The following is a 13,379-nucleotide window of genomic DNA, read 5'->3' on the forward strand; positions in this document are numbered from 1 at the left end:
GGATAAAATAGTCACTGTGGTTCCAGAGAGCTGCTAAGGCCAAGCAATGTGAGACATTGTTGAAGTCCCTGCAAGGACGCCCTGTGATACCAGTGTATGAAGCTCTGAAGGTGAACCCAGTTGTACTGGAGACAAGAGTTAGATGTCAAGAGAGTGAGCTATCAGCCAAGAGAAGTTGCAAGCTCAGGGTAGATTCTATGGAGGAGAGAGACTACGGACAGCACAGTTAGAAGGGTGGAGCTACCCAAGACTTTTGGAGACCAGAGTCCCAGGGACCATATATGGAGCTCCAGGATTTGTTATTTGCTCTGTGGGGTTTGTCTTAATCTTTTCTAGTCTTTTCTTGTTATGTCCTCCATTCTTCCTTTTCAAACAGGAATAATTATTCTGTCTCATTGTATGTTGGAAGTACATGACTTCTGTTTTGATGTTAAGAGACTGCTTTCAGACTCTGATGAGACTTTTGAATAGTGTTGTAATTTGTCATGAATGTAGGAAGTTTGAAGTTGTACTGAATGCATTTTGCATCATAAGATAACCATGGGGACCAGAGGTAGAATGTGGTGAGCTTGAATGTCAAATGTACCCCATAGGCTAATATATTTGAATACTTAATTGCCAGCTGATGGTACTATTCTGAAAGGTTGTGGAAATCTTGTGATGTAAAGCCGTGTTGGAGGAAGTGTCTCATTGGAGGACTTGAGGTGTTACAGCCTGGCCCAGCTTGCTGTTCTTTCTCTCTACTTCCTTTCTGCTGATGTGACAATGTGATGCTTACTTCCTGATCCTCCATGCTTTCTCTGCCATGGCCAATTCTATCTCCTGGAGCTGCAAACCAAAATTATCTCTTTCTTTCCCTAACATGTTTCTAGTCAGGTATTTTGACCCTGCATGAGGTCATAACTGATACAACACATTAAGCATTTAATGAACTGCTGTATTTTATTTGCTAGAATTTTTGAGAGAATTCTCACACTTAGGATCATTGCAAATATTGGCCTGTAATTTTCTTTTCTTGTTATGCTATTATCTGGCTTTGGTGGCAGAATAATATTGGTCTTGTAAAATGAGCTTGACTATTCCTTGCTCTTCCATTTTTCTGTTTTGTTTTGTTTTTGGTTTTTGAGGTAGTGTCTTACTCTAGCCCAGGCTGACCTGGAATTCACTATGTAGTGTCAGGCTTGCCTTGAACTCATGGCAATCCTCCTACATCTGCCTCCCAAGTGCTGGGATTAAAGGGGTGCACCATCACACCTTGCTTTCTTCAATTTTTTGAAGCATTTGAACAAAAAGTATTATTTTTTTCTTAAAATGCATTATAATTTAGCAGTGAATCCATCAGGTTCTGGCAATTTCCTTGATGGGAAGCTTTTAAAAAACACTTTATTTATTTATTTGCAGAGAGAGAGAGAGAATGAGAATGAGAATGAGTGCTCCAGATCCTCTAGCAGCAAACTCCAGGAGCATGCACCTCTTTGTACACCTGGCTTTACATGGGTAGTGGGTAATTGAAGCAGAGTTATTAAGCATTGCAGGCAAGTTTCTTAACCACTGAACAATTGCTCCAGCCCTGATGGGAAGCTTTTAATTACCGATTCATCCTTCTTACCCAATTTTTATCTGTCCAAATTTTCTACTTTGTTATGAGGCAGCTTAATATGTATACAGGAATTTCTCCATCTCTTCTAGATTATATGATTGATTGGTATATATATATTGCTTGCATAATTATCTCTTATGGCTCTTTTATTTCTGTGGTATCTGTTGAAATAACTTCTTTTTTATTTTCTTTACTTGAACTTTCTTTCTTTTTTTCTCAGTTATACTCATTCTGCAATCTCATTTGATTTCCTTAACTCTTATGGAAGCTTTTTGTGTATAGATAGTTGTTCAAATTTACATTTATGCAAGGTGACAGGCACTGGAAGATCCCATCTTGTCATCTTGGTAATGTCTGGACCCTTACAGTTTTTTTTTTCTTTTGTTTTTGTGAGGTACGGTCTCACTCTGGTCCAGGCTGACCTGGCATTAATTATGTAATCTCAGGGTGGCCTTAAACTCACACTAATCCTCCTATGTCTGCTCCCTAAGTGCTGGGACTAAAGGTGTGTGCCACCATGCCAGGCTCCTTATAGCTTTTCTTTCAAGAAAATTTTTTGTTTAATACTTTTCTTGAATTCTACTTTATCAATGGCTTACCATATTGAAAATGTGCAGATGTCTAAAAATAAAGTTACTGAGTATATAAGAATACAAATAAATTATGTTGATAATCTATCCTAAAAGAGTGTGCCCTATAGATAGTGACTTCCTTTATGTGAGTACAGAATGTAAAGAGAAAAGACAGCAAATCTGCTGACAAAGACCATTTCAGACAGTCATCAAGGTCAATGTGCACATGAGTTACTAGAGTGTTCTCTTGATCTATGATGAGAATGGCACTTTATAAATTTCTCTGTAAAACCCAACTCCACTCTAGTAAAGAAAAGCATTAAACAGGGCTGGAGAGATGGCTTAGCGGTTAAGCACTTGCCTGTGAAGCCTAAGGACCCCGGTTTGAGGCTCGGTTCCCCAGGTCCCACATTAGCCAGATGCACAAGGGGGCGCACACGTCTGGAGTTCGTTTGCAGAGGCTGGAATCCCTGGCGCGCCCATTCTCTCTCTCTCCCTCTATCTGTCTTTCTCTCTGTGTCTGTCGCTCTCAAATAAATAAATTAATTAATTAAAAAAAAAAAAGAAAAACATTAAACACATTCCAGTAGAGGGGCAAACTAAAAAGCAATTGATCAACACTTCTCAAACAAAGATCACCCAAACCAAAAAAAAAAAGAAAAAAGAAATTTGTCATGGCCAAGAGTAGTCTGAGAAGATATGGCCATCAAATAGAATTTGGAATACTAGTTGGAATCCTGAAACAGAAAAAGAACATATTGGAAACCAAGGGAATGTAAAGAACTATGGGTCCAAAAAAGTTAATAATAATATATAATTTTGAGTTCACTAATTGTAGGACATGTACTATGTCAGTGAAAGATGTTGATGGTGGTGATTGTGTAAATGTGTGTGAGGTTCACATGGGGAGATCTCCGTACAGGTTAAGTATACCTTACCTAAAAAATCTGGGAGTAGGTATGATTTTGAATTTTGATATTTTTTTCAGATTTTGAGATTTTGCATCTACATAATTACATTTCATGTGGATGGGACCAAATCTAAAAACAAAACTCATTTGTTTCACATATGCTTTATTCACATAGCCTGAGGTAGTTTTTATACAATATTTTTAGTGTGGCTGTGTTTTGACTACAACCAGTCACATGAGGTCGGTATGGCATTTGTCACTTCTGGAACCGTGTTGGCGGTCAATAACTTTTAGATTTTAGAGCATTTTAGATTTCAGATGCTTGGATTGTCAGGTGCTCAGCCTACGATATCATCTCAATTTCTCTGGAAATATGAAACTTTTCCTTTAAAAATGATAATGAATTACAAAAATGTGAATGGGTTACCACTTTGTTCTTAGAGTTCAGTTGAGGAATGAATTCAGTAAAAAAAAAGCATATAATAATATTAAAGATATACAAGCTTGAACAGAGAGCAAGAACATTGAGAAGAAATCATAATTTTTTTTTTTTGTTTCAAGGTAGGGTCTCACTCAAGCTGAGGCTGACTTGGAACTCACACAGTAGTCCTAGGGTGGGCTAGAAGTCACAGTGATCTTCGCACCTCTGCCTTCCGAGTGCTGGGATCAAAGGCATATGCTACCATGCCCAGCTCATAACCTTTTTTAATTAAACAATAACTTAAGATGTTTGAATTGCCAGTAGCAGCTAGCAAGTTATTACTTTACATTGGCACTGAAATATCTACAGGAATGATAAAACAGCTTCTTGCTATGTGGCAGACGTAAATAATGTCGGTAAGTGAAGATGAACTGTTTCCTCTCCCAGCTCTCCGGAAGGTAGAGTCTCCCATAAGTGCCTTTGTTGCACAAAGGTCTGTTGTATGTAACCAGCGGAGTCCCAGGAATTCATACTTTCGTTATGTTTCAATCACACTGTTCAAGAAAGGTTTTTCTTGAGAGATAATAGAGGGAGATTTAATTCCTGTGGAGTCAGCGGTAGATGAACAGATTCACTGGAAGAAAAATATAAAGGCCTGGAAGCTCGGCGATTTCAGAAAGGACTCCATTTTGAAGGACAGTGTGGACAAGTCCCTGGATATTGATACTTAGCTCATGCACATAGGAACAGCTCTGATGACATATTTTCTTTAATACCATCAGTTTCACCACTGAGCACCCACTGTGCAGAGTCATCATGATAATTAACAGACTTCCCGGTATGGACAAGAACGCCAAGCTGGCAGGAGCTCTAGAGCCACAACCCTTACAGCTGGGCCTTTTAAAAAAATAAATCTCCGAGGCGCACACCTTTAATCCCAGCACTCGGGAGGCAGAGGTAGGAGGGGCGCCATGAGTTCGAGGCCACCCTGAGACTACATAGTGAATTCCAGGTCAGTTTGGGCTAGACTGAAACCCTACCTGGAAAAGAAAAAAAAAAAAAATCTCAAGCAAGTTGACCACTTCTAGAATGTGAATTCCTACGAAGGGAAAGTGAGGGATACATGTAGCCATCCCTACCTCTGACTCATTATAAATGCCAAAAAGGTTTTTAAATCACTGTGGAAAGTCCCCTTTTCTTCAAGCTACCATGGTGTAATGGAATGGGTATTCTGGTTTTAATCTGAACTCTACCTCCAGTGAATCAATCCTTGGGGCGAGGATGTTGCTGCCTAGGGTCCTCGGTCTCTCAGCTGACAACGAAGACGCTGGGTTAGGTCTTTCTCCTTCCCATGTGCATAATTGTGAATGGGCAATCTTTCAGCTGACACAGAGGAAACCCATAACCTGAACAGACACTAGCTTTTAATTGGGTTGAGGATCAAATTATACGCATCATAAAGATTAGCCTTTTTGGGTGAGCAGCTGTTAGCATATTTGACGAATATGTGTAGGATCAGTCCTTTTATATAGCATTTTCATTCAGTCTTTGATACTTGTAAAGAGATTTGCAGGTATTAGGAAGACTTGTATAGATAATTTATAGCAGTAATTTATTTTTCAACTCCCAATGGAAGATATTAACGACTGAAGAGGATCTGGAGTCAACTGGCTCTCCCCAGGTCAGGGCTGCTTCCAGAGCAGCTCAGCGGCTTCCTCGTGTGGCCTTGAAACGCGGCAAACCTGAACCCTTTGGCCATCACTTATTTTCTTACATTTCCCGTTTTGTCCTTAAAAAAATGTATATATATAAAATGCAACATTTTTTTTTAAATTCCCTGGATGGTTAAGCCTGTGTATGGGGACGTCTTGGTTATCGCCTAGGCTGGCTCAGGGTGCAGCGGCGGGCGGCGGGCGGCGGGCGGCGGGCGCGCACCTGGGCATCCAGGCCGGGCCTGGGGAGCCGGGGTGAGCCGGTGGGCAGGGCGAGGCCGCAGCCGGCTCCTGCCCCGCCCCGGCCTCGGCAGCGGAGCCCAGGGTCCCGACGGTCACCTGGAGACCTGTTTCCGCCGGTGACACACCAATTCACCCCAGGCTCTCCGGGCTCCGTGCATCCACTCCGCAACCCCTGGGTCTCATCCTCTCCAGTCTCACGCGACCCTCCCCAGGGTCTCCCCTCCCCCGCCGGCCGCGCTCGCACCCAGGTGTCCCCATCCCCGTCCCCGCACCGCCGCCGCCGCCGCCGCCGCGCCCTGCGGCTGGTCCCACCCGGGGCCTGGCGGGTCCGCGCTCCCGCCTCGCCTCCGCAGCCGGTCCCGCCCAGTCTCTCCCCCCCCACCCCACCCCAGCCCCCGACGACCCTACCCCGCCACCTCCAGGCGCGCATGGGCTCCGGGACCCGCCGGCCTCGCGGGCTCCCTCCCACCTCCGCCCCCCCTCTCCACGCTCCACTCCACTCCCTCTCCCCTCCCCGAGAAGCGCTATTTTTAGCCCGGCCTCCGCGCGCGCGCCGCCGCCACCCGCTCCCCTCGCGCCGCCCGCGGCCGCCTCCCCGAGCTCCTCCCGCCCGCGCGCCGGCGGCCGCGCGTCCCGCAACACAGCGCCGCGCAGCTCCGCGCAGCGCCCCGACCGGCCCCGCCGCGCCCGCCGCCCGCCCGCCCGCCCTCGCCGCGCCGCGCCGCCCGCCGCGCGCGCTCCTCCACTCAACTTTCCATCCCCGCTTCGCCTCCAGGCTCGCCATTCTCTCTCTCTCTCTCCTGCGCTTCGAAAGATGGCTGTTTGGAGAAGGGAGCGAAGTTAGGAAGGGGGGGTGGTCTCCGGCGCGGGGCGAAGGAGGGCGAGCGTCATCCTCTGGGCACGAGCCGGAGGAGGTGAGTGCCACCGCGGCCCGGCTCTCCGGCCACTGCCCGCGGGTGTGTGTGTGTGGGGGGGGGGGGAGGAGGTGGGTTGCTGGGGAGGGGGTGGCAGGGAGGAAAGCCCTGGGAATTGGCGACCACGGGTCTTCCCGAGGCACCGCGGCGCCGTTCAGATTCCCTGCCTGGGGGTCTCCCCCCCCCCCACCACCACACACACACATACGGGTTTAACAGCATCTCGGTCTGGACTTGCATCCCACTTCCCTGGCATCTTGCATCCTGGAGGTTGGTGGGCACCTTTGTGAGAAGTTGGGTGCTGGGTGATCTGTACCGTGAAGACCATGGCACTGGGCAAGGCTAGCCCGAGGCGAGGGGACGTTGGCCAGATGCTTCCTTCCCCGTGCCCGTCGCACGCCCCAGGTTCGCGTCGGATGCGAGCCGTGCATGAAAAGTTTGTGCTGCCAACGTGTTGCTCGAGGGGAGCAGTACTTAGCGGGGGGTACCTTCGGTGTTTCCCGGGCCGCTTTGCTTCCTAGGCAGTGCGGCTGCAGGCTGGGTTTAGGAAAAGTTGGGGAGGCTGGGAGGCGAGGCAGCGCCATGGCCAGTGGAGAGAGTGGTGAACCATAAGCTCATTTAGGTAAATTGGTTAATTAAACGCCGCGGGAAGTGGGGGGGGGGAGCGGGTGGGAGTGTCCCAGAGGGTCTAGAGGAGCGAGGACAGGGGGCGTTCCTTGGTCGCGCAGCCCGCAGCTTGGCTTTGAGGCCGTCCCACCGGTCCGCAGTGAGAGGCTCTGGAGTCACAGGCCTGTTGTGTCTGTGGATGACAGAGGTGGACGAAGCTCCCTTGCAGAGCCAGCCGCTGGGAGTAAGAGGATGCGATTTGTGTGATGCAGACTTGAAGAATTCTCCCGTGAGTTTCCCGTGCTCCCATTCGAGGAAGATCTGTTGCGTTTGTTTCCCCCATCAGGAAGGTGTGTGTGTGTTCCTCCAAAAGGAACTTTTAGGTGAACTGTAGCGTATTGAACTCGTGGGGGTGGGGAATGGATGCTGGGTACGTCTCTGTATCCCGTTGCATTGGGAGCATTGTGGAGATGAGGCGAGAGAGGCTGGAAAAGTTTATACCTGAAAAGAAAGTGAAGAGTTAATTCTCCACCCCCAATAGTATAAGGCTTATACAACCGACCACTCTCGGTGTGCTGAGATGCCTTATGAAGAGTTAGGAATTACAAGTATTTGGAGCATAGTGATGCTTTCAAATCTTGTTGGCGTTATTGGAATCTAGAAGAAGGCAGTAAGCACACAGAATCTACATGAAAGAAAAATAACCTGAAGTCTTTTGAAAGAAAACCTTTTGACATTTTGTAAAAGGTCTGGCTGTTATTTTTCTGATGCCCCAGAAATCTTTTAAATGCTGTAATTAGTAACAGTGCAGAATCAGTTGCAGTTAATAAATGAGGACAATTTAAAAATCATGTTTGGAAAAGCTATCTTTTGAACCACTCTTTGGTACTTTGGATGTTTATCACGGAAATTATCGTGACTGCAGATTTGTTGCCCAATCAATGTATTGCCCTTTTACCGTGAACACTTAGCCTTCCTTATCCTTTCAAGCCACTCTTCCAGTTTGGACCAATTTAATTATCCAATCAAGTCACTGATGTGCCTTCTGGAAACCTTTCATATTTAAAATGCTTAATAAAAAGATTGCATTTCCGAAAGCACAGTAAGTTAGATATTAAACTTGCTTGTAATGTTTTCTCATCATTGCTTGAATAGGGCAAATCTCAAAAAAAGCAGCATTTTCAGTTACCATGTCATTTTGTGTGTGTGTGTGTGGGGGGAGTGAATGTTTTTAGATATGTTACCGAACAGGTGCATGTACAGTGGGAATCCCCAGCCTGACCTTTGATAGGCTGCCAGCTAGAGGGAGAGAGTCCATCCCTGCTCTGCTCCTGCACTGAGAATCTTCCTCACAGAACGGACATGTCAAGACTCAGAGGTCTGTACAGGAGTAAGTTGAGAGTTTTAACTAAAGCTCCAGTTTATAGCTAAGAGACAGACTATTTATTTCTTTATTTACCTATGTCTTCCTGGTTCCTCTCCCTCTGCAGCTTAGCTTATGGGGCTAATCTTTACTGGAAAGTCAGACTGAGGCTGTTTGGCATACTAAACTGCCATGTTCAGTAAAAAGAATGATAATGCTTTTGAAATTAAAATGTAACTTTTACATGGTTATAGATTTTTATGAGTGTTTTGTGACCAAAATATCATTAAAATGTAAAATAGTTTATGAAGTTACTTTTATAAAACTTAGATAATTACGTGTACATCTGTATTTGTATGTATGTATGTGTATGTATGTATGTGTGTGTGTGTGTATATATATATATATATATATATATATATATATATATGTATATATGTATATATCTGGACTATAGATTAACTTCTATGTGAGGTTTTAAAAAGTTTTAAATCTTAAAACTAGCCCGGTTTGGGGCTCACGCCTTTAATCCCAGCACTCGGGAGGCAGAGGTGGGAGGATTGCCGTGAGTTTGAGGCCACCCTGAGATTCCATAGTGAATTCCAGGTCAGCCTGGGCTAGAGTGAAACCTTACCTTGAAAAACCAAAAAAAAAAAAAAAAAAAAAAAAAAAAAAAAAATCTTAAAACTAACAGGTAAAAGCCTCTCTAAATGGTGTCAATAGTTCATATTTTATTAATATCTATACCTAAGGGTTATTAGGTATATAAACTCTTAATTTATTTTTATTAGGATGAGTTTTTGAATTTGTTTAAATATTACAGCATGTTGTAATTTATACTTCTTCAGAGAGGAATGTGTAGGTTATTCTTAAATAGAGATATGGAGAAATAGCTAACAAGGAGAGTCATTTGAGAAACATATGGACATCATAAAATCCTTCTGTATGCAGCATCTGTACTTTCTCATTAGTGAAATGGTGTAGCTATGGACTTTTTTGTGATTGCATCCAAAAGTGTTTTTTTTTTTAACTTCAATTAATTCTTTTTTGTTTCAAAATGTAATTATATTAATGTTTCAGTTGGTTGAGGCTTCTATTGGTTGAAGCCTTTTTCTTTCAATAAGGATATTATATTTACTTTTTATTTCACATATCCACAGATACACATAAGTTTTCCAGGTTGTTATTATAACTTTTACAGTTTTTAGTAATTCTTTAAAATGTTGAGTACTAGGTAGGAACACATGTTCTCATTTTAGAAAGAAGACAGCAGGTTCACAAATAGACCCAGTATTACACATCAGTGAATCAATGTGAACTGAGGGTGAAATATACATTTCCCCATTATTAATCACAAGAGCAAACTGCTCCTGGGGCTTTCAAGACAATTTCATAGATTTACATATTACCAGATATTTAACTGCTTATGACTATAAGTTTACATATTAATTTAGAGTGTATTCTTCCATCCATAAGGGATGAGCTCTTGTGGTTTGCCTGATGATGGGGGAGAATGGTGGCTCTAACAAACAAGTGTATATAACTCCTGTAAGTGGTTATCCTTTTTTATTTTTATTTTTTTGGTTTTCCTGAGGTAGGGTCTCACTCTAGCTCAGGCTGACTTAGAATTCATTATATAGTCTCAGGGTGTCCTCAAATGCACAGTGATCCTCCTATCTCTGCTTTGCCTAGTGCTGGGATTAAAGGTACCAGCCACCATGCCTGGCAGGTATCCTTTCTTGAAAGCACTCCATAGCCCACATAGCCCTGCACTCACTGGCTTTGCTGTATCATTCACACGCTGCCCTTTCCTGATGAAAGCAGCCCTTGAGGGAATGTCAGCAGAGCTGTCAGCTTGAAGATCCTCTGCCTTAGCAGGGGGAGAGCTCAAAGCATCATTTTTGGGAAGAAAGAGTTTTGACAGTAGTGATAGAGTGTCCACTTCAAGTGACAGCTGTTAGCGAACTGTCCAGACACTGTCCTTCTTTTATTGTCTCTAATGCTTTGGCTGGTTTTATCGTCTGATGGTTGTAAACAAGGGGTTAGTAGAAAAATCTAGTCATTTTTGTCCATGGAGACATCATATCTTAATAAACAGACTTAAATGAAAATGCATGGCAACTCATTCATCTCTATCTTCTTTGAACCACATTCCCTCCCTTTCTGGTCTCCACAGAATTTTTTTATTATCAATTAGTTGAGAGAGAGAGAGAGAGAGAGAGAGAGAGAGAGAGAGGGAGGGAGGGAGGGAGGGAGGGAGGGAGGGAGGGAGGGAGGGAGGGAGGGAGGGAGGGAGGGAGGGAGAGGGAGAATGGGAATGGAGAATGGGTTTGCGGCTGTTGCAAAAGAACTCCAGATTCATGCGCCCCCTTGTGTGCATGTGCAACATTGCATGCTTGTTTCACTGTGAGTCTGGCTATGTGGGACCTGGAGATTTGAACATTAGTCCTTAGGCTTTGCAGGCAGGTGCCTTAACCGCTATGCCATTTCTCCAGCCCTCCACATAATTTTTAAAAATATTTTTATTTATTTATTTGAGAGCAACAGACAGAGAGAGAGAGAGGCAGAGAGAGAGAGAGAGAGAGAGAGAGAGAGAGAGAGAGAGACTGAGGGAGGGAGGGAGAGAATGGGCGTGCCAGGGCCTCCAGCCACTGCAAACGAACTCCAGACGTGTGCGCCCCCTTGTGCATCTGGCTAACGTGGGACCTGGAGAATCGAGCCTCGAACCGTGGTCCTTAGGCTTCACAGGCAAGTGCTTAACCGCTGAGCCATCTCTCCAGCCCCCTCCACATAATTTTTAAGATTATTGCACACATGATCTTTAGCAGCCAAGGTAGTAGACTTCTACTATTGTGCTGTTAGAGCCAGAAGTGGAAGATGTTATCAAGGATGTGAAAGCAATCACTGCAATTTCACAAAGTCCTAATATGTAATAATTTTATGTAAGCTCACATGTATTTATTGAAGTAAGTTTAGTCTTTTTGACCAAGAAGACAGTATCAGATAATCTCTATTGTATGTATGTATATATATATTCTTTCTATCTATCTATCTATCTATCTATCTATCTATCTATCTATCTATATATTTTACTGTACTTCTAATCGTATGCCTTATAGGAACTCATCTAAGTTATCTTCAATATGAAGTATAGAAACAAATTGATGATTTGCTGTTTACTGCAATGAGCTTGACTTAGAGCCTTAAAGAGAGAAATCCACATACCTATTCTGTGCTGCAACAGGCAGAGGGTGGGATACAGCTGGGAGGACTGAGGATGGCTGAGGCTGCTGGAAATGGAACTTTCTTCCTATCTCAGGAGAAGCTGTGGCAGAAAGGGAACAGGCATGGTCTGTCCAGCCTGGGTGGAATAGTGGTGAGTAGAGTTTGAGAAAAGTGTAAGACTTGGATAGACTGTGTGTCACTCAAGGTAATGGGTAGCAAATTATGGAAATGAGGGTTGGCTAAATGGCTTAGCAGTTAAGACGTTTGCCTGTGAAGCCAAAGGACCCAGGTTTGATTCACCAGGACCCATGTAAGCCAGATGTACAAGGGGCACATGCATCTGGAGTTTGTTTGCAGTGGCTGGAGACCCTGGCATGCCCATTCTTTCTCTGTCTGTCTTTCTTCTCTCTCTATGCAAATAAACAAACAAACAAACAAACAAACAAACAAACAAATAAATAAATAAATAAAATTAATAAAAATTATGGAAATGAATGTTAGTTAACTCAAACACAAAAATAAATTTATTTGGTAATATTGATTATTTTCATTTGCTATCACTGTGTAACACATTACAGCGAATTCAGTAGCTTAACATAGCACATGTTGACATTTTCCACACATGACTCAACTAGGTCCTGTGCTTCGGAGTCTCACTGGGAGTTAGTTAGAGCTGCAGTTTCCTCAGAGGCTCAAATGGGGAAAGGAAAGCATCAACTTTCCTTATATTAGCATCATTTGTTTCATTGTGGTTATAGGACTGAAATTTCCATTTTCTTGCTGGCTGGCAGCCGAGGCCACTCTCAGCTCTTGGAACTATATTCTCAGCTTTAGTGCTTTGCCAAGTAACCCTTTTACAGACTCCTTCCAACATGGTGGCTTACTTTTTCAAAGTCTCTCTTGCTCCAGTTGGATGAGGCAGAGTATAATTAATATAATGATGGAAGTGACTTTGCATTTTCCATATATGCATCTCTATACTAATCTAGTGAAATATACTCCACAGAGTGACATTCATCATCTTTGCTATGTTCTATCTGTTAGAGGCAAATTGTCTCTTCTATGTGAACTTCAGGAGAGGCAGTAATACAAAGACATGACTCATTAGATCTTGGGATGTGTTCATCACAACGTCTCTGGTATAGTGAGCAGACTTGGCTGAGAAGGCACTTTCTCAGAGACAAAGCTCAAAATCCTTCTGCAGAATTGATCCTATAAGACTACCACTGCCACTGCCAGTGCTCCAGCTTCTGAGGGGGAAAGTGTGCTCTGTAACATAACATAGGACTCTCCTGGGATAGGGTTCAGTGATCATGGCCACAAAGAATGACAAATGTCTACTACAGAGTAAGAAAAAAATGTGAGCAACTCATTCATTGTTTAATGAAATGTTTAAGTTAGGCAGGACAGCCATCTGGAGATAAGATTGAATTGAAAAGTGGCTGGAGTTGTGCCTGTTCTTAGAAAGAGAGCTTTCCTGGTTGAGGAGAGTTGTGGTAGTCCCCATTGTGGACTGGACTGATGTGGCGAGAGATGAGTGGGTGCCTTTTAAATCACCATTGCTAGCACATATGTTATTCTAGGAACTGACTTTGTTTCTAATATATTCCATATGAGCAAGACTTTGTTTTGAGTTGTGCATGTGTGTGGATTGTGTGTGTGTTTGTATATGTACGTTTATATATGTGTGGGTTCGTGTGATGGATGCATGTGCATGTATGGATGTGCATGTGAGATCACAGATCAATGTTGGATATCTTCCTACTGCAGAAGACAGCAACTTCCCTCCACTTTTCTTTTTTTGAGACGGGAT

General features: G+C 43.7%; 2 protein-coding genes across 15 annotated transcripts in view; one reads left to right on the plus strand and one right to left on the minus strand.

The window, feature by feature from the left end:
- Positions 1-5,897, minus strand: part of Prps1l1 (phosphoribosyl pyrophosphate synthetase 1 like 1) — a 70,690-nt gene extending 64,793 nt beyond the window's left edge. Inside the window, 1 exon segment of the mRNA XM_045136046.1 lies at positions 5,867-5,897. The gene's annotated coding sequence lies outside the window, so the exon portion shown is untranslated.
- A 319-nt stretch (positions 5,898-6,216) lies between these two features.
- The window catches only part of Hdac9 (histone deacetylase 9), a 915,786-nt gene continuing 908,623 nt past the window's right edge, over positions 6,217-13,379 (plus strand). For 4 of the 14 annotated variants that reach the window (XM_045135730.1, XM_045135719.1, XM_045135721.1 and 1 more), the window contains exon 1: positions 6,217-6,372. The gene's annotated coding sequence lies outside the window, so the exon portion shown is untranslated. The remainder of the gene's footprint in view (positions 6,373-13,379) is intronic. The other 10 variants (XM_045135717.1, XM_045135726.1, XM_045135728.1 and 7 more) reach the window with 6 other exon arrangements.

This window comes from Jaculus jaculus, chromosome 16 (genome assembly GCF_020740685.1).
Source record: "Jaculus jaculus isolate mJacJac1 chromosome 16, mJacJac1.mat.Y.cur, whole genome shotgun sequence".
In the NCBI taxonomy this organism is placed as follows: Eukaryota; Metazoa; Chordata; class Mammalia; order Rodentia; family Dipodidae; genus Jaculus; species Jaculus jaculus.